This window comes from Neopsephotus bourkii, unplaced genomic scaffold (genome assembly GCF_033783945.1).
Source record: "Neopsephotus bourkii isolate Nb327-2 ecotype Australia unplaced genomic scaffold, CSIRO-AGI_Nbou_v1 NB_168, whole genome shotgun sequence".
Classification (NCBI taxonomy): domain Eukaryota; kingdom Metazoa; phylum Chordata; class Aves; order Psittaciformes; family Psittacidae; genus Neopsephotus; species Neopsephotus bourkii.
Genome location: NW_026900684.1, coordinates 6,889,344 through 6,909,206, shown reverse-complemented (window position 1 = coordinate 6,909,206; position 19,863 = coordinate 6,889,344). Strand labels below are relative to the sequence as shown.

Here is a 19,863-nt window from a genome sequence, read left to right as displayed (position 1 = left end):
GGAATATTTACAGTACCATAACGCAGAAAATTACAAAGTACATAGATACAAAAAAATACTTTAACCTGGCTTGGAACAGTTTGGAAGCTGTAAATACATGCAGGAACTAAGGCTGGAAATGATTTAAGGATTACACATTTAATCTAAAGACATTGCCATAAAGAGTCACCTAGCTGGCTGCCATTCCGTATTAACTACATTGTTGCAATTATCACCTAGTCAGACTGCAGCCAGACAACTGTGATGTATCATTTATGACTGTATGATCAGTAATGTTTGATTTTTATTAATTATTTTTCTTAACCATATGTGTACTTGCAGTATGTCAATTTAAAGGACGAGAGAAGCTTCAAAAGAAATATTAATAGGAGGATTATCATGGCACCAGGCTAACAAAATAATGTCTCTCCTTCAAAGGAACACAGCAAAAGGAAAGGCTGGTATATGTAGTGTATGTCTCTCTTCCTTAAAGAATGATCACTGTGGCCATTTAGGAATTCTTCAGCTATGGGTTAGGATTGCCACAGATTTCCTTGGCTTCTAATCAGGGAACAGAGCAGAGAAGAGAAAGAAGGCAGAAAATTAGCAGAATTGCATGAATGGCTATGCTCTATCAATGTTCTTTCTTTCTACATCAACTTTGTGGTGGAGTTTTACTAATTTCGTGGTTAGAACTGAAATAAGCCTTCACCCTGCTCTGGGATCGTTATATTAACAATTTTAAAAAATGAAGGAATGAATAAATGGATTGGATGAATACATTTTATACAGATTTCTGTCTAGTAACATAGTCATAACCACATACTGCAACATGTAGTGATGTATGATGGAAAGGTTGCATACCGTTTAGAACGTGAAGGGAGGGTAGATTCTCAAAGCATTCATCTTTTTAGAAAAGACCTTCTTTAACTGTGATTCCATTCTGAAGTTTTCTGTCAAGCCAGTTTTATATCTTCAGAGGATATTGCAAAGCAGCTGTATAAAATAACTTGCTGTTTTATCCTATTATGGTATTTTGCACATATATCTGCTTTCCTTTAAAATGGATGGGACAGAACTATAAACAGTCCAACATTTAAAGACTCAGAATTTCTTATTTTCCTTGCAAGATTCTATGGATAGGCATACATATCACAACTTATTCAGTTATAATTGCATTTTTTCCAAATCTTTTAAGAGGACCTGGTTTAATAATGACAGGTAATTGAACGACAGCAACTGCTCTGTCCTTACTAAGAAAGTAAGAAAATAGCAGGTTTGAGAAGTTAGGAGGTGACCAGAGAGGATCAGATATAATGGTTACCATTTCTCAGTGCATTTCTGATAGCTCAAAAGATGGTGGCTTTTTAACTTTTGGCTACATCTAGGGTTAAAAGAGTTGACAGAGCATGTCAGTAATTTGTGATACTGTGTTTTCTTGTGTTAATTTCTCTGATACAACTGCGTACTTCTGTGTGATCTGCCAGACGGTTATAGGTTCAGTAATATGCTGCTTTCATTCCATTTAGCACATACTTGATATTGTGTTCAATTTTGACATTTTACAAAGAGTAAGGGGACTTAATTCCAGAAAAATGAGAGGAGTAAATTGATAACTAAACACATTAAATATTGCAATTATATACCTATAAATCTTCCCCCTGTATGAAGAAGATAGGATTGAACACTTTCTTGGTTTTAATCCACCTCTGATTATTTTATTAGGGTTTTTTTAAAGCTTCAACTATTTTTCAGGAATTTGGTGAAAAATCCTGTGTAAGCTCTAACACAGAAAGCTTTAAAGGCAAGTTTACCCCTTTGAAGTCTGTAACTCTGAACTACATACAAAGGCTTTATGAGAACACTTCCTTACAACTTGGTTCAAATATGGATTGATTGTGTACACTGCATTAACTTCCAAAGTATAAACTATCATTAATCTTAAACAGTGTTGCTCTCCTCTAAGTACTTGGCCAAAACAGAATATACATATTTCTTTGTGTCTGCAAGTTTTTTGTTCACTTTTATTTATTTTTCTTGTGCCTGAACTCTTAGGAATCTGATGAAATCAGAATCATAGCACTCTTGTTTTTAAATAAAAAAGTCACATGAACTACCAACTAGCAGAAACATGGTGCTTCAGGACCTAGAACTAATAAAGCCAGCTTTCCTTTGGAAATCTTGTTTTGTTTGTACTGTAAGATTACTGATTTCAACTGTAACTCCAATTTCCCTATTCTTCTTGTCTCTTGTTACCTTCTTTGGCTGACCCCAGACCTTGTAGGTGCTGCCCTGGCAGTGTGGGGGCCTTTCTGGCACAAAGGTTCGTAAGGTGAATTATGCTAAATAAGCAATATACTTCTGTACTGGAGGATAATTCATTTCTACACCTTAGATAAAAGATAAATAATGGACATTTCCCTTTCAGTCATTTTTAAGTATACTCACATGCCAGATACAGAAAAAGTCAAAATGCCTTCACAATAAAGGTATTTATTGTATTAGCAAAGGATTTTCATACTTCTGCTTCTCAGGTCTGATCTACTAACCAGAACCATGTATGATAATAGGTATTCTTTATGTCTTATTATTTTATGGTGTCAATGTTAAGAGTAATTTTTAACATGAGTGCCAGCATGAAATTCTGAAACTAAACGTACTTAGCTTTCAATTGACAAAGACAACAGTAGAAAAATAAAATGGAGAAAATTAGGTCTTTAAGGCTAAATGAGCCCTAAATCAGTCTGGTTTAAAATTTTCAAAACTGTATGCAAATTGAACGTGATTTCAGACAATGAGGAGCTGATAGGCTCAGATTTGAAACTTGATTGCTCACAAGTTTCAAAACTGTTATCTTCTTTCTTTAATTCATATGATCCTTTAGTGAATGTTACATTCATAGCAAACTGAGGCCCAAATCCTGAAGTTATCCTAATTCCTGAAAGACTTTCAGGCAGCTAAAGTAATTTTCAAGATGTGGATGGTCTTAAAGGCAAGGCCTTTGCTCTATTGTGAAATGCCCTTACTGTGTTAAAGTAGAAGTGTACCAGGAGAATACTGAGGTCAAACTAGCTTCAGGCATTGAGAAATGCTAAGTTACCAGGAGGTGAATGCTGGAAGGATGTGTTTTCTCATCCAAGTGGTTCTTTACTCTTTAACAAGGGAGAAACTGGATTCAAATGAATTCACATCTTTTTTTCTAAAATATAAAAAATCCACAAACCCACTCAAAAAACCCAAACCACAAAAAAACTTGTCTGCCTCTGAAAAACTCCTTGTTTTATTTAACTGAGTGATTCTTAGGATCTCCTTTAAAAAATAAATTAGCTGCTAATATCCTGGGAAATACTTGTGTTAAAGGTCATATTAAACAAAAGTCAAATCTAGACTCTCTGAGGAGCTTGGAGAAGATGTTTAATGCAAATTTTTGTGGAAAAAAAAAAAGATGTGTGTCACTGCAGGTCATCTCTCAATATTCTTTTTGGGGTTTCTCTGTTGGATATGCAATCTCAGCTAAATGTTTTGAAGAGGAGGAATCAAATAAATTGCCCTATTTTGGGTCTTTCTCATCTGTATACAGTTGTGCAGCTCTAGTAGACCTGAAAATTGCCCAGAGACAAACTTTTAAAAAATAGAGTGCTTTTGAGGCAGAAAATTGCTTTTCTGCAGCATGGTCTAAGGGACAGGATGTGACAGGAGGACAAGGAGTTGTCACTATGTAACGATATTGTAAAGCATATCTTACATAACAAAAAGGATCATTTGTCTCTTTTTTTCTTTCATTTTAAACTACAAGAGATTTAATTGAAACAGCTGAAGGTATGCCCTAAACCAAGAAAAAGCCATTGTAATTTACAATTAAAATGCAAAATTCATCCCTTAGCCCACCTAGCTATTCATTGCAGCTTGCATGTGGTACAGATGTCCGTCCAGCACCTCAGAAGCTTTATCCTCAAAAGGGAGAGTAAAAAAAAAGCTCATTGTACATGCATGTCAAATATTAGCGTGATTCTCGTAGCATAATAAGAAAAGAAAGTGGTTTGTGCTTTTGATTAGCCTCTTGATGTTTGAGAGTGTTTTTGTATGGCTTAATTTTCCTTTTTATGGCAGTTTGTACATATAAAACAAAATGAGGAAAGGAGTGGAGGGGGAAAGAAATGTGCCATTTATATACTAAGGATATGAGGCCTCCTTTGGGCCCATTGTACATTAATGGGTCAGCTGAGATTTATTAGGATATGTATATTAATCTTTATACACATTCACATACTATAATTGTTCCTTTGGTACTATAATGTGATTAGCTGTGAATTTGTGCAATATTAACAATAATATGGATTTCCATATTACAGAACAGTAATAACAAATGGTTATTAAAAATGCATGTAAAGTATGGGGTGTGAAAGCACTTCCAAACTGTCAGTAATCCGATTATGTTCTCTTGTTTTTAAATACCAAACCAGTTAAGTCTTTACTGTAAAGTAAAATCTTGTGTGAGAAAAGCAAAAATTTTACGTTCCATGGAATTGAATGAAAGAATTGAAAATTGTCTGAAAGAAATATTAGTTTCTGTTTATCACAGCTGAAATGTGGATTTTTGCATTACTGTTATTTAAGAATAGAGCAAAAACCAGAACATAAAAGGTAACATTAACATTCAGTAGCAAAGTTTTTCTAATAAGATGCTCTTGTGTATAGGAGTGAGGTGCAGTGTGCAAGGAACTGTCTAGGATACCTGCTACTTCCTAAACAGCAAATCCAACTTTTCTACTTCTGTACTTCAAAACTGAGAGGAACTCCCCTCCTCTGTCTGGAATGGTATGAAAGTATTTCCACCCATAGGGCAATCATTGTGGGGTGTACATATGTAGCACAATAGGAATATAGAAAGGGACAACTAGTGATCTTGTGAAGCTAATTATTCTTCTGTTTCTCAAGTGGTGTAAACTAGAGCAGACAGATTTCAAATAGTTTACAGCAGCAGTAGCTCTGTATGGCACAGGGTTATATGCTTTCCTCTCTTCCTCTGCTTCTGTTTTGTGATCAGAAATAACTGAAGTTCCTTAACTTGGCTTTGAGAGAGACAGCTACCATTGGGAGCTATTTATCTATTTATATTCTTCTTAGAGGACACATAATCTGTCAACAAAAAAGCTTTTCTCTCAAGTGATTTTCATAAGGTAGTGATGCTTTTTAGTGAAATTTGGTTTACCTTCCGTGACCCCATAGTGGGAGGGTGTCTTCTTTGACCTGTCTTTCTTGAACCTTCTATGTTATTCTATGTTCACAAATATACAAACTTGTGCATATTTGTCCGTATCCTGGACTGCATCAAAAGGAGTGTGACCAGCAGGTCGAAGGAGGTGATCCTGCCCCTTTATTCTGCTCTCTTGAGACCTCACTTGGAGTATTGTGTGCAGTTCTGGTGTCCTCAACATAAAAAGGACATGGATCTGTTGGAACAAGTCCAGAGGAGGGCCACGAGGATGATCAGGGAACTGGAGCACCTCCCATATGAAGATAGGCTGAGAAAGTTGGGGCTGTTCAGCCTGGAGAAGAGGAGGCTGCGTGGAGACCTCATAGCAGCCTTCCAGTATCTGAAGGGGGCCTATAGGGATGCTGGAGAGGGCCTCTTCATTACGGACTGTGGTGATAGGACAAGGGGTAATGGGTTAAAACTTAGACAGGGGAAGTTTAGATTGGATATAAGGAGGAAATTCTTTCCTGTTAGGGTGGTGAGGCACTGGAATAGGTTGCCCAAGGAGGTTGTGAATGCTCCATGCCTGGCAGTGTTCAAGGCCAGGTTGGATGAGGCCTTGGGTGATATGGTTTAGAGCAAGGTGTCTCTGCCCATGTCAGGGGGGTTGGAACTTGATGATCTTAAGGTCCTTTCCAACCCTAACTATTCTATGATTCTAACAGAAGGAATTTCTTTATTATACCTTCTACCATTTGCCACATAGGTTCAGTCTTTGGTGATTTTCAAAGCTTTTACTAGCATCACAGTTCCCACTTCTTATTCATCTGATCGGAGAAGGTTTTAAGATTTATGAATTGAATGCATAGTGTGAAATCTGACCATAGTGGAGGAAGACAATCACTCATTTTTGGCTCCATCTTCTAGAAATTATCCTTTTGCAACTTCAACAACTTTTGGTCCTACAGGCCCCTGATTCCCTGATGGGATGTCCCCTTCATATGCACAGTGTAAAACAGGGATTTATTTTTTGTTACACAATTCTTTAGAATTTCTCAGAGCTGTTTTATTGTGTCATTATATTTGAATCTCATATACTGATAATTTCCAACCTGAGCAAGTTTTCATGGGCTGAAAAAGGCTGCTCACAGACTTTAGGAATACCTTTTTTCCATATTTTCATTATCTGATCCAATATTCTGAAATCTTGCAAAATAAACAGTGCTAAATAACTGAAGTGTAGGTTTTCTAGCTGGTTTAGTTTTTATATAAACTGTGGAGAAAAGACACCACCTTATTCGTACTCATGGTAATATGCAATTTAAGTAGAGGGACTTTTGTCATGCATTTTACATGAAGATGATGAGCATTCCATTGTATTCAAATGCTTGTGGAATTGCTGTAAAATGACAGACAGCAGGTGGGCCAGTGTCATTTGTGGAAAGTCTCTGTGAGCTGCAGCCTGAGCTGCTGATGTCTCTCATTGGCATACCATGCTGCTGCAAGGCAACAACTCTGCTTGCTTATCTATTGCATGTTACTTTGCTGCGAATTGCTCCCTTATTTTCAATTCATATGTGTTCCGTCATTTGCTACTGCTTATTAATTTGTGGTTGCAAAAGGGAACAAGTAAAAGGCAACCATTAAAAGCATAGTTCTGTGCAATGTAGTTTTAACAGGAAGATGGGATAGTCCAATGGCTGTGTTAAAAGTGCCTTCTCTCATGGCTGACTGGACTTGAAGGATTTTTCTTTTAACTTCAGTAACCTAAATAAATGTCTTCACAATTTAAGTATGTCAGACTATTCTGATGGCTGTTATGAAGTCTTCAGTACCAGGCAATGTATCAATATGGATGTGGTCTTCAGTACCAGGTAATGTATCAATATGGATGTGCACATACCATTATGGACTAAACATCAATATAAATTAATCTCAGCTTTAAGGATAAGCATGCATATGCATTGTCAAATATACTGGAGAAGTAAATTTAAGTGCATTTTGAGCAGTTTACATAACTGACATAGTATTGTGAAACTCCCAGCCATTTTGTGTAATGAAATTACACAAAATCTTTTTTGATTTTGAACAAATTTTCATTATGTGTAATTTAGATTTTCAGTTATCTAATCTAGAGAAGATCATTTTATCATTGTGAGCATACTGTTTTAAATAAAATAAAATAGTAGGTTGAAACTCTTCATGTTGGAACATTGATTACCCAGTCACATTCCTGTCATGCTCTCCTCTTCAACTATGAAATCTTGAACTAAGGTATTCTTTCAGAAACTTTATGGCACTTATATTTCCAGAAGCTGTAAAAAGATATTTTCAGCTGTCTATGATTCTTTTGCTGCTTCAACCTCATAGAATCATAGAATCATAGAATGGTTAGGGTTGGAAAGGACCTTAAGATCATCAAGTTCTAACCCCCCTGGCATGGGCAGGAACACCTCACACTAAAACGTGTCACCCAAGGCTCTGTCCAACCTGGTCTTGAGCACCACCAGTGATGGAGCATTCACAACCTCCCTGGGCAGACTTCTCCAGGCTGAACACTCCCAGCTTTCTCAGCCTGTCTTCATACAGGAGGTGCTCCAGTCCCCTGATCATTCTCATGGCCCTCCTCTGAACTTGTTCTGACAGCTCCCTGTGCTTCTTAAGTTGGACACCAGAACTGCACACAATACTCCAAGTGAGGTCTCACGAGAGCAGAATAAAGGGGCAGGATCACCTCCTTCGACCTGCTGGTCACACTCCTTTTGATGCAGCCCAGGATACGGTTGGCTTTCTGGGCTGCGAGGGCACACTGCCGCCTCATGTTCAGTTTTTCATCGACCAACACCCTTAAGTCCTTCTCTGCAGGGCTGCTCTGAACCACTTCACTGCCCAGCCTGTAGCTGTGTATCGTTTATTTTCCCTGGAAGGGAACACACCAAATACTTTGCAACCAGTGCCGGATGTATTGAGTTTAGATCCCCAGTGGAACTCCACTGCTTCACAGTGGAGTTGCTCTTACACAGCAATTTCAGTTCACAAGCAAGATCAGAAATGGTTTCTCTTGATTGACCTTTGACTTTGAAAAGTTTATTAATCTGAGCTTCTAGTATATTAAATGTTATAGATAATAATAATAATAATAGCACTGTCAGATATTGAAAGTACCTTCTTTTCCATTGTCATATTTATTTCCCAGTATTCCAGCAGGCCTTTGTCTCATTGAGTTGCTACTTCTTAGGGAACTGACATTTTTCAGTTATCCAGAGAAATGGTATTTAGAAATATTCATTAAATGTTAGAGATCATATTTTCAACCAGTTTTACTTAAAATGTAGTTCACAGTCTTACAGTGTGATTTGTAAGGCATAACTTTATTTTACAGGAGTAACTTTAAAGGCAGTGGGTTACACACTGGGATACAGCCTTCTTCAACATGTGCTACAGACATCTGCTGGTTGTCTAACATAGGCTCAAGTAATCCTTAAGGTTTTCTGAGCTGTCCCTCATGCTGGTGCAGCCCCTCAGGAAATGTCAGCCCAGAATAGTGAGGCTTAATGTACCCCTAGCTGTCACAGGCCAGAATGAAGCTTCAGTTGCTATTAGCTGGGGTTAGAGATACTGTAATTTCCTCTGATTTCAGAACACTCTGGCACATCACTTAACACCTGGCAAACAAACCTCATGTTCTAATGGTATTCACTGAGTGTGAGGACTTATACATCATATTTATACCCTTTGGGACAGCGCAGCCTTGTTCAGTTGCTACTGGAATTCACAGCACTTACTGATGCTTGTGACGCATAATTTATACTATGATCACCTTTTAAAATGTGTGAACTTTCGTTGATGACAAAATTACAGTTCCTTAGTATTGTTAACAACACTGTGAATAGGCAGATAATATCTAAAGCACAGCTGGAAAATTCTCATACATTATTTGTATAGTCATGTAATTTGGAAATGTAATTTCTCTGTTTCATGAAATAATGATAGATTAAAAAGTTTTCAGAACTTACTGCAGATGTTGAAGTGTCTGATAAAGTTTAAAACAGGCTAAAATTATGGCAAACACAGAAAACTAATAGTGTTCATTTCTGAATTTAAATCTGCAGGTGTGACTGTATTCAGTACATGAATCAAACTGCAGCAGCTTTGCTGCAGAACTTAGGTCTGACACTTGTACAGCTTAGGTAGAGAGGAGAAAAAAAGGATAAAATTTTGGAGTATATAACTGCATAGACATTTACATTGGGCAAATCACATGTTTTGATTTTATAACTCAGGAGGTACCTTGCCAGGCTGTTTAGAAAAATACTTCTTGTTTTCCCACAAGTGGTAGAACTGCACCCCAAGCAGGCAGTGGGAGGTATGTCAGGAACCCGCAACTCTAAAGTTTTGAATCTGTTGATAGATGACTGTTGTGTGCCCATTCCAAACTTTGTATTATGATAGGTTATATTAAGCATACGATGGTAAGATCAGAAAGATAACTGTGAAATTATGATCCACAGTGTGCATTAAGGCTCACTGAGACTGAGCTCCCTTTTGACTTTGGAGGCAAGAGGTGACTGTACACCAAGGAAACCAGTCAAATCATGACTGTGGTCACAGCATGGCTTGTGTGCCAGGTACACCTGCCCTGACAAAAGCCTACAAAAGCTTCTGACCATGAACTGCATAGCAAAACTCCCCGTATGTGCAGCTCTTGTCCCACCTGCATGGCGGCCATCAGCAGGTGCAAGGAAGTTGGGTTCTGATCCCATGGTGGGCTATATGACCATATCGGACCACATCTGACCACAGGTCACATTCAGCCAGGGTATACAAGGAGCCCCTGTCCGGAACCATTTTGAGTTGGTCCTCCTTGGGCAGACATTTTGAGTCTGTCCTCAGTGGTCAAATGGAGGAGCAGGCCTGCAGTCAGGGACTCTCCCATTCAGTCAGAATGCTGCCCAAAGATGCTCCTCGAAGTTGCGAGCGCTTCCTTGCAAGGTGACTGATTCTGCATTTTGGATCTTTGACCATAACGTTTAAGAGTCAGTAGTGAAGTGACGAATCCATGTGACATCTCTGGAGATATTCATAACCCACCTAGATGTGTTCCTGTGTAACCTGCTCTAGGTGGACCTGCCTTGGCAGGGGGGTTGGACTAGATGATCTTCAGAGGTCACTTCCAACCCTTATGATTCTGTGATTCTTTATCTTCCTTGCTGCTTATTCTTCTTTCTTGATGTCTGTTTTTTCTTTTGGTTTTAATTAGTTTGTTTTAAAAGCATTGGAAGTTTCTGACCCCTGCAAAAGTACAAAGAAGGCAATTCTGTGTTTCTGATGAACCAGATTTACCAAAGCAGTGATCTATCCCACTACATAATACAGATTTAGGAAATTACTTTTCAAAAGACATATACACTTTCAAAGTAACAATAAAATAATTAGTGCATTTCATGTGGTAAAGTGCATCAATTTATTTTGAGCAGACATCATTTGAGATCTGTATCAAGTCAGCTTTTTAATTTTTTTTTACGTGTTTCGTCATTTGTCTTGCTTTTACCTAGGTACCAGGTAATGTGTTCCACTTGTCATTAAAACAACAATACTTCATGTTTGAAAATCAAATGATACCTCTTTTGATATTTGGATCTATAAATGACTTCTTTGACAATAGGAGCATAAGCACATTTAACTTTGTAAGTTATTTTCAAACTTTTATAAATACTGTAATCTATTCTTTTTTTTCCCAGCCTCTTGTGGTCTTCTAGCCTAATTTTTTTTTTTAAAGCATTTATAGTATTTATAACAAAGAACAGTCTGTAATGTATTTAGCAGAGAACTGTAGGCTCTCAGGGTGAACAAAAGAAAGAAAAAATGTCTTTGGATTTTTCAGCTCTTTTCTGACAGACTAAAATCTGATTCAGTGTGGAGACAACCTACATGCATCCTCTCTCCACTCGCCAAACAGCCCAATGGAGTTTTCTTTTGACTCAGCTGGATATTGCTGCTGCTTTCAGATACAGAATGATCTTCTTTGATTTTGTACTGTATTACTGGATAAAGAGCAGGGAGGGAGAGGTGAAGCATGCAGTAACTATAATGTTGACACATTTGCAGTTTGACCATAATCTTATGGACACAATCACAGATTTTGTTTATTATTAAGAAAAAAACGACAACCGACCACTTTAAGCACATGTAAGTCATATTAAAGGATACTCAAGTGTCTAGAATATGAAATTGAAAGGGTCTGCGTCTAAAGTATGATTTGAAACTAATCAGAACCTCAGTTGACCTACAATTCAGAAAAAGAGGAATCAGTTGGGCTCTGTCCTTATGAATGAAGTAGATCAGGCTTCCCCAATGGGCGATTTCCTTTGTAAATTATATAATCCTTACAAGACTTAGTTTAGTTTATGCTACATGCAATTTATGTTCCTTGAGTGCTTTTAGGAATACTGTGTTATAGCTGTAGTACCATTCAGTTTCAATAAACATATAATTTCATTTTATACCAGGTTTTATTGTTCTTGTTGTCTGGCCAGCAGAAATGTTAAGGGAAAGGCTACTTGAGGCCTTTTCAATGTTTGGCCATCAGAATATCCATGAACAAATTCAGTGAAAATGAAATTTGCCCACTAGACCTTGTGCTAAAGACAACAAACCACCTAATTAGAAAGAAAAGGCTTAACATTTTAGTAGTGTCATCATGACGAATATTTCTGTTTTAAGGGAAATAGCAAGCAAAAATCTACCAGAGGAGAAACTGGCTATTGCAGTCAATGTCCACAGTTGTGTGTTTTTTTTAATTACATCATTTTTTCATTTATGTCATCCACCTGCAAAGCGAACAGAAAAGGGAAATGTCTCCTTTTTCTGATCTCTGTGCAGAAAGACCAAGATTCATGTAATTTCAGTAATTGAAGAATGTAGAAAAGAAGCTCATTTTTCATCTAAATGTTTCTATAATGTTATGGAGAGGAAATAATCCTTCCAGTATTAATCTTTTGCTGCAAGAAAAAAAAAAGATTGACAGTTTCATTTTAAACTGTTTCTGGATTTTATACATTGTGTTTTACCAATGGACTGTAAGTCATAGTTTAGCCTGGCTTTCCTTGGAAATCATGTAAGTGAAAAAAAGATTAACCATGTTAGATTTGCATAAAGGGTTGTAATTTAATAAGCCATTAAGAATAGAAAAAACGTTTCACAAAAGAAGTACTTCTCTGACTCTTCAATCTGATCATCTTGATGTACCCACAAAAAATATTCACATCACAACAATTAGAACTGTAATTCATTGCTTTATCATAAACTAAAAACCATAGATGTGGATATAAAAGCCAGGTTGGACAGAGCCTTGAGTGACCTGGTATAGTATGAGGCATCCCTGCCCATGGCAGAGGTGGTTGGAACTAGATGTGATCTTCCTTAAGATCCTTTCCAACCCTAACCATTCTATGATTCTATATTTGGTTAATCCTAGGACACAATATGTATTTCCCCTTCCTTACAGACTCTCACCAGCGAAGCTATTTGTCTGTTATTGTCCTTGAGAAACTACATCTATACCTTGCCATTGTTTGTTTCTATAATACCCATAACTATTCTCTCAGATCTTCTAGATAATTATGATATTTAAGTTACACTCAGCCAGTTAGGTTTCTTTTCCGTCCCACGTCTGAAAAATACTGTGTGCCCAAAAGCCTGTATTTAATTACATGACATAGAAATGTGCTGAGCACTAAGCACTTTCTTTGTCACCTGACTTCAGTACTCTCAATTTCCATTAAGAAGAGAAAGTTTATGATGAGCAGGAGTGTATCTACGGTTACTGCTTTTAGGATTTTAGATTTAACATTCATAAGGTCATACACTGACTGAGTAGAAGCTCACAACTACACTTTTAATGGAGCTGCTACAGAATTAGAGCAAACATTGTCTGAAGAACCAAAAAGGCAAGGTTTGCTTCAAGTGCTGTAATAATTAATGTATATGCACCAAATTGAGCTCTGTTAAATGCAGGTCAGTAAGAATGCATACTTTATTGTTGTAGTTCTACCCCACAAGATTTTTTTAACTACTAAGATCAGAAATGGATTTTTTCATTACTGCAATTCAGATAGCAAATATGAAATAGAACCTAAAAGTTTAATAGTGAAAAAATAAAATCACCCTGATAAAAAACTTTAAACCTTTTAGGAAAAATATCTGAACTGTTATTAACTCCAAATATAATAGAACTACCTTCAGGAGATATTAACATTGAACAGAACAAAAATATTTGCTTTTCAGGCAGCTGAAGGCACAATTTTTATATCACGCATGTTTTTTTCCAGACATTTCATATCTTGTAGTAGCAGTTGTAATGTTTCTGTATTTCTTTTTCTGATTTCCCCTAATACCTTACACATAACTCTTCCTTAAACAGCTCTGAATTTCTACCTTTTTAATTACTTAAATCTCTTTAAACATGTGACTTTGATACAATTTCAAATAAAAGTAAGCTACCACTTCTAATCCTTTATTATATGAACTCCTAATTTAGTTCTTTGACACTAAAACCAGGCTCTGCAGTGTTCAATAGCATCTTGTTTACCACTACCCTTAGAAGTAATTCTGTTTTAGTTGTATTTTTCCTGCAAAGAAGTTCCTTGTGACCTTGAGGAAGTCACTTAGTTTCACTGAGCTTTCATTATGTATTAACAAGGGTAGTTTGTATTAAAACAACCCACATTATTAATGAAAAACTGTAAGACAATATGTATTCCTGTTTCTTCCTAATATATGCATTGGTTGATATTCTGTGTTGTAATCAGTGCTTTCAGAACTCAACCTGAGACAAGAGAAAGGATGTAATGAATTCCTTGTCACACCATTGTTATCAGTCTTGGGTTTTGTGTCAACTTCATCACACTTTTCACAGCTCCACTCATCAACTTGTGCTCCAAAATGCCAGATGCACATTGCAACACAGATCTGGATCAGCCCAGTCCTCTGCGTACCTTACACTTAAAATAAGCTTTTATTTCTCTTAATGAACTGTATTAGTACTCCTGAATGTAGGATAGACATTGCTTTTAAAAAGCTCAAAAAAAAAAAAAAGTTTAATTAAGAACATATTAGACATTATAAACACTTGCATTCCTGCAATCTGTGTGGATACACACCGTAAACCAGTTATGGCATTTTGAATCTGTAACTTAAATGCTGTACATAGTCTTTGTTTTCCTCTGTTGTTTTTGTTTGGTTGGTTGTTTTTTTACAGGCTACTCAGTGGGAGCCTTGTTTTAGTTCATTTTGCAAAGGTTAGCTAATTTCTCAACAGTATTTGTTTTGGAATATGGTCTTTAAAACCTGTCACTTCCAGAAACACAGAGATATGCATAATGTTGTGAAAAAAATCTGTTCAGTCTTTACAATTTATCTTACAATTATGATTTGCTAAGTGTTATTATGACAAACTGTTGCTGTGGTGTGTGTAGGAAAGAAAGGAAATTTGAACAAAATGAAACATTTGGAAGGATGTTTTTTAAAGTGTGATTAGTTAAGACACAAGGTGAGAGTATCTCCCTTGAAAGAAACAACTGTGATGACAAATTACCAAAAAATTTACAGTCCTTTTATTTGCTTATACCAGACTGTGGGTAACAGCATTCTAGTTGCATCCTAGAGTTTTTGTGTGAGCTGTATCCATGAGGAAACACTTAGAAGCCATGTCCCTTTGCACATTGTACACACAATGAACAGAATTCCTGTTTCATCTTAATTCCTCTCATTGCTTGGCCTGATCAGAGCTTTTCTTCTTGATGTTCTTGAAGTCTGTTGTAGTCCAGTGTTTCTTTGTAGGACATTCATGATTCTGCATTAGCTACGTGCTTTTCCTTCCAAGTCTAGCACACTTCTTGCCCTATCTTTGCTTTTAAACCAGACTGAACTCCTAGCTTCATACACATGCCTTTGATGCTGTTTGATTCTTTGAAGCCCTCCCCACCAAAATCTTTTCCAGTTTCTCTGAAGGAATCAGGGAAACTAATGGTGTCTCTTGACCCGTTCTCTTAACTCTGTCATGCCATCCTTAGAACAGGACATGAAGAGATGTTGGCATCTGAGCCACTTCAAAAGCCATAAAAAAATCCTCACTTAAGTCACTGGCACATGGAAAGAAGAAACATATCATCAGGTATTAAACTCAGCTTCCTATGGCAGCAGTACACCCTTGTAGTTCTGAAACCACAAAATTCCTCCAAAGGAAATTTTATAAGAAAAACCCACTAGATAAAAGTTATATCCCCCTGCATGCATGCACACATATTTATCAATTTTATGTCAGTTCATATGGTCTAAAAATTCAGCAGTGCTAATTCACTGAGTACCCTGGCATCCTTTTTCAGACTCTAGATACTTATGAGGATGCTACTTGTTCATCAGCCATTATATCATTTGACTACATCTGATGTAGAAATAGAGTTGAGGAACTCATTCCCTATGTTTTTGCCTCCTCCTAACTACACATCTTAGAGATGAGCAGACTGCTGTGTATCAGTGCTGAGAACCCCATGGAACTCAGGTGTCAAACAGAAGAAATCTACAGGCCCTTACAGGAACGGAGAAGGAGAGTTGATTCTTCCTTAAACTTTGTTTGGAATCACAGAATCCCAAGGGTTGGAAGTGACTTCAAAAGATCATCTAGTCCAACCCCCCTGCAAGAGCAGGGTAACCTAGAGTACATTGCACAGGAACTTGTCCAGGCAGGCCTTGAATATCTCCAACATAGGAGACTCCACAACCCCCCTGGGCAACCTGTTCCAGTGCTCTGTCACTCTCACAGTAAAGAAGTTTTTCCTGATGTTCACATGGAACCTCCTATGCTGGAACCTCCTATGCTCCAGTTTACACCCACTGCCCCTTGTCCTATCACTGGACACCACTGAAAAAAACCTAGCTCCATCATCCTGCCACTCACCCTTTACATATTTGTAAACATTGATGAGGTCACCCCTCAGTCTCCTCCAAGCTAAAGAGACCCAGCTCCCTCAGCCTCTCCTCATAAGGGAGATGTTCCACTCCCTTAATCATCTTTGTGGCTCTGCACTGGACTCTTTCAAGCAATTCCCTGTCCTTCTTGAACTGAGGAGCCCAGAACAGGCCACAGTATTCCAGATGTGGCTTTACCAAGGCAGGATAGAGGAGGAGGAGAACCTCTCTTGACCTACTAACCACACCCTTTCTAATAAACCCTAGGATGCCATTGGTCTCCTTGGCCACAAAGGCACATTGCTGACTCATGGTCATCCTCCTGTCCACCAGCACCCCCAGGTCCCTTTCCCCTTCACTACTTTCCAGCAGGTCAGCCCCCAACCTGTACTGGTACATGGGGTTGTTCGTCCCCAGATGCAAGACTCTACACTTGCCCTTGTTGAATTTCATCAAGTTTCTCCCCGCCCAACTCTCCAGCCTATCCAGGTCTCGCTGGATGGCAGCACAGCCTTCTGGTGTGTCAGCCACTCCTCCCAGTTTAGTATCATCAGCAAACTTGCTGAGGGTACACTCAGTTTCCTTATCCAGGTGGTTGATGTAAAAATAAACAGCACTGGTCCCAGGCCTGACTTGTTAATGGATATTGCCTACCACTTATTTTTCCTTCATAGACAAGACCATTACTCAGAAGATAGAAATTTCTATGGTCTCCTAGGGAATTTTGTAAAACCCAGTATCTTATGTGTCTGTATCTAAAATAATAGACAGACTAAGCCAGGAGAAAATACATGTATTTTCTGTCTGCATTGTCTACAGCAAGCTCCTGCTATAGGAAGAAGCATGTTGACCTATTTCAGGGGATGTAAACAAACCATTGTTTTTCTAATGTAATTTTCCATTTCAGTTCAGTTTCATTCATTTCAATTCCACATTGGAAATGGGAAATATCTAATTACAGAAAGAAAAGTTATTGTTCCAAATAAGTTCTTTTCAGATCTTACCCTACCAGGTTTTAGGAGACACCTTGATTTTGTCCTAATTTAAACTTGTCTCTAGGACACTGCTTTGGGGTATAGTTGATGCCTTTGTCATCACTGTGTGGTCAACAGTGGCGCAGTTGTACTGAGAAGACACTTCCTCAGATGTGCTATTCTGTGTAAAAGGTCTCCTCTTTCATGTTAAATACCTATTAACACCCAACAGATCTGTTTGGCAACAGTCTCTACCTGAAGATGTGTTATTTTCCTACCAAGATGAATTGTTTCCACTTAGATTATATCTATATGGGCTATAGCTCTTCTGATATAAATTCTGCCCAGAATCCCAGTGTTCAATAACTAAGGATTAGTGGCAAATATCCCTGACATCTGCACTATCAGTGCTGCAAACTCTGGTTTCAATTTTGAAATGTATAAAAGTACACAGGACAACTCTACCTTCACTCTTACAGCAACAGCCATTATGTTCTCTTTTTCAAGTGTTCTTAGGGTTTCAGTTTGCCAGTCAAAATTGCACCAGCTGTGGAAGCCTAGCATACCTGACAAACAGGCTTTGTATGCTGTACCCCACAGCTATATAGTCCAATTTCTGGATGTATCCCTGGCAGAGACTCTTCTCACAATATACATTTCAGTTATGATTGTATCTTAACTGTATTTAGAGACTGTGGAACTAAGTCCCTTAGGAAAGGAGTTTTACGACAACAACCCTCTGTTTATTTATGAAAAGTGATTCATGCTGAACTCTTATTTAAAATATATTAATCTAAATACTTCAACTGAAGTTCAGTAACCCCCATGGTTCCACAAGGGAGGTTGCTTTGCAACTCTCATTCTGCAGGATCTTCTATCGCTCAGTTTTCACATAAGAAATAACCTGCAAATCATGCTAGGCTACTAATAGTTGGCCTATTGTCAGAAACAAATGATTCATGTTCTTTATCTTCTTATGTGACAGCCTTTTGAATCTTTTGAATGCTGTCTTCTGCATTTATCTGTGAAAACAGCCTTTATGATCTCTCCTCTGCAACAAAGATAGCTGAGATTCAAGCTCTTAGAGTTAATTCCTTTGCATTGTTTTCCATAAGGACAAGTGGTAGGATCCATCTGAAGCTTTTGCCCAAAGAGAATTCTGACTTTCATCTACTGAAGAAAGTTAACTTGCCTGTATTCTTTCTTAAACTTTACACTTCTTCTCTGGAAACAAATCTCAAAAAATTAGGTATTATAATGAGGACATGACCTTACAAGAACAGTCTTCTTTCATCAAAAGCTAAAAGACCCAAGGAACTGCCAGTCCCCTCTCAAAGACATCTGGTGTGTAAAAGAATATCATCAAAACTACTAAGTGTCTTTTTCTCATGAAAGGCCCACTTGGCTGCAGTTCAGGCAGAAGCAGTGGCTTTCCTATTAACTTTCTTATATTTGACATTTGCCATACAGCCACCTGGAGCTTCTTTCACACTTCTGCTCAATGTTATGCACTTCTGAAATGTCTAGAAAAATTACAGTCTTTGACAAGTCCAGCTCTGGGTCTTCACTTTAGACCGTGAAGAGCTCCTCCAGTCCATTACAAAGGATACTACTTGGAATTGTTACTATGTATCTTTACAGAGGGACAGTCACACCACAGAGAAAAACAATTACTTTAAATTTTAACTCTTCAGGATGTTTTTATGAATATACAAAGTTCTCTCACATGGATGTCCATCTCAGAATCTTGCATGACTTCTTGACTACGTATCTTAGAGAAACTAAGGGTTAGGAGTATGGTCTGCCTCTTTCATTACTTTGTGGCTATTACGCAGAACAAGGCACGGTGCCACAGAAAATATATGGACCCAGTCAAGAGATCAGTATGATCAGACAAAAGCCATTTATTGCAAAGCCTTAACTCCTTATGTACTATTGCTTACATGCACTTACAGTAATTTGGCATATTATGATTGGATACATGTCTTGAAGACCCTTAGTGACTAACATATAATTGGTTAAGCACAGGTGTGAGAACTTGACCTCGAAAGCTTGCCAACAGTCCACAGTTCTCATAACTCAGTGAATTCCAGCTTCTTCTTGCTTGCTTAAGCTTCCTTGGGCCTCTCATGGCCTTGCTGTATCTTTTGGGATTATTCAGAGTTCATGTACCAATTATCCGTTCTCCCGTGACAGCACTGTTTCCACAGCACAGGAAGTGTCTTAATGGAAATTGTAAAGGTAAAAACTGTAGGCCTACAAATGCTAGTGTGTTGGTAACTGCAGCATGAACTGATGTATAGATTTCTCTTCAGAAAAGATTGCAGCTTTGTCTGTTCATATTCTGTGGGTTATTCCTTTGTGCCCATGCTGTATGGTTGTTGATAAGGTTATGTGTCTTTAACAAAACGGGATAATGTATTCTTAATCCACTTCTAATAGAGGTATCGAGAAATTCCTATTGCCTTTTTGTAGACAGAACAGACATAGGTATTTTGCTTACACTGGCAGAATCCAGTCCCAAGGGACATGTGTTGCCTACCAGGGGCACAGATCAGGAATATTGCAGAGAGGCTACCTGATCTAGTAAGCCCTACTGACTATTACCCACTTTTAGTGATCCATGTGGGTGCTAGTGATATAGATAGCAGTAGCCCGGAGAACATTAAGAAGAACGACAGAGCCCTGGAAGAGGTGGTTAGGGGCTCTGGAGCTCAGATAGTCTTTTCTTCAATTCTCCAGGAT

At 37.9% G+C, this 19,863-nt stretch overlaps 1 protein-coding gene across 1 annotated transcript in view; it reads left to right on the top strand.

Moving 5' to 3' along the window:
* The window catches only part of TENM3 (teneurin transmembrane protein 3), a 1,300,329-nt gene that overhangs the window by 479,621 nt on the left and 800,845 nt on the right, over window positions 1-19,863 (top strand). The gene's annotated exons all lie outside the window — the stretch shown is intronic.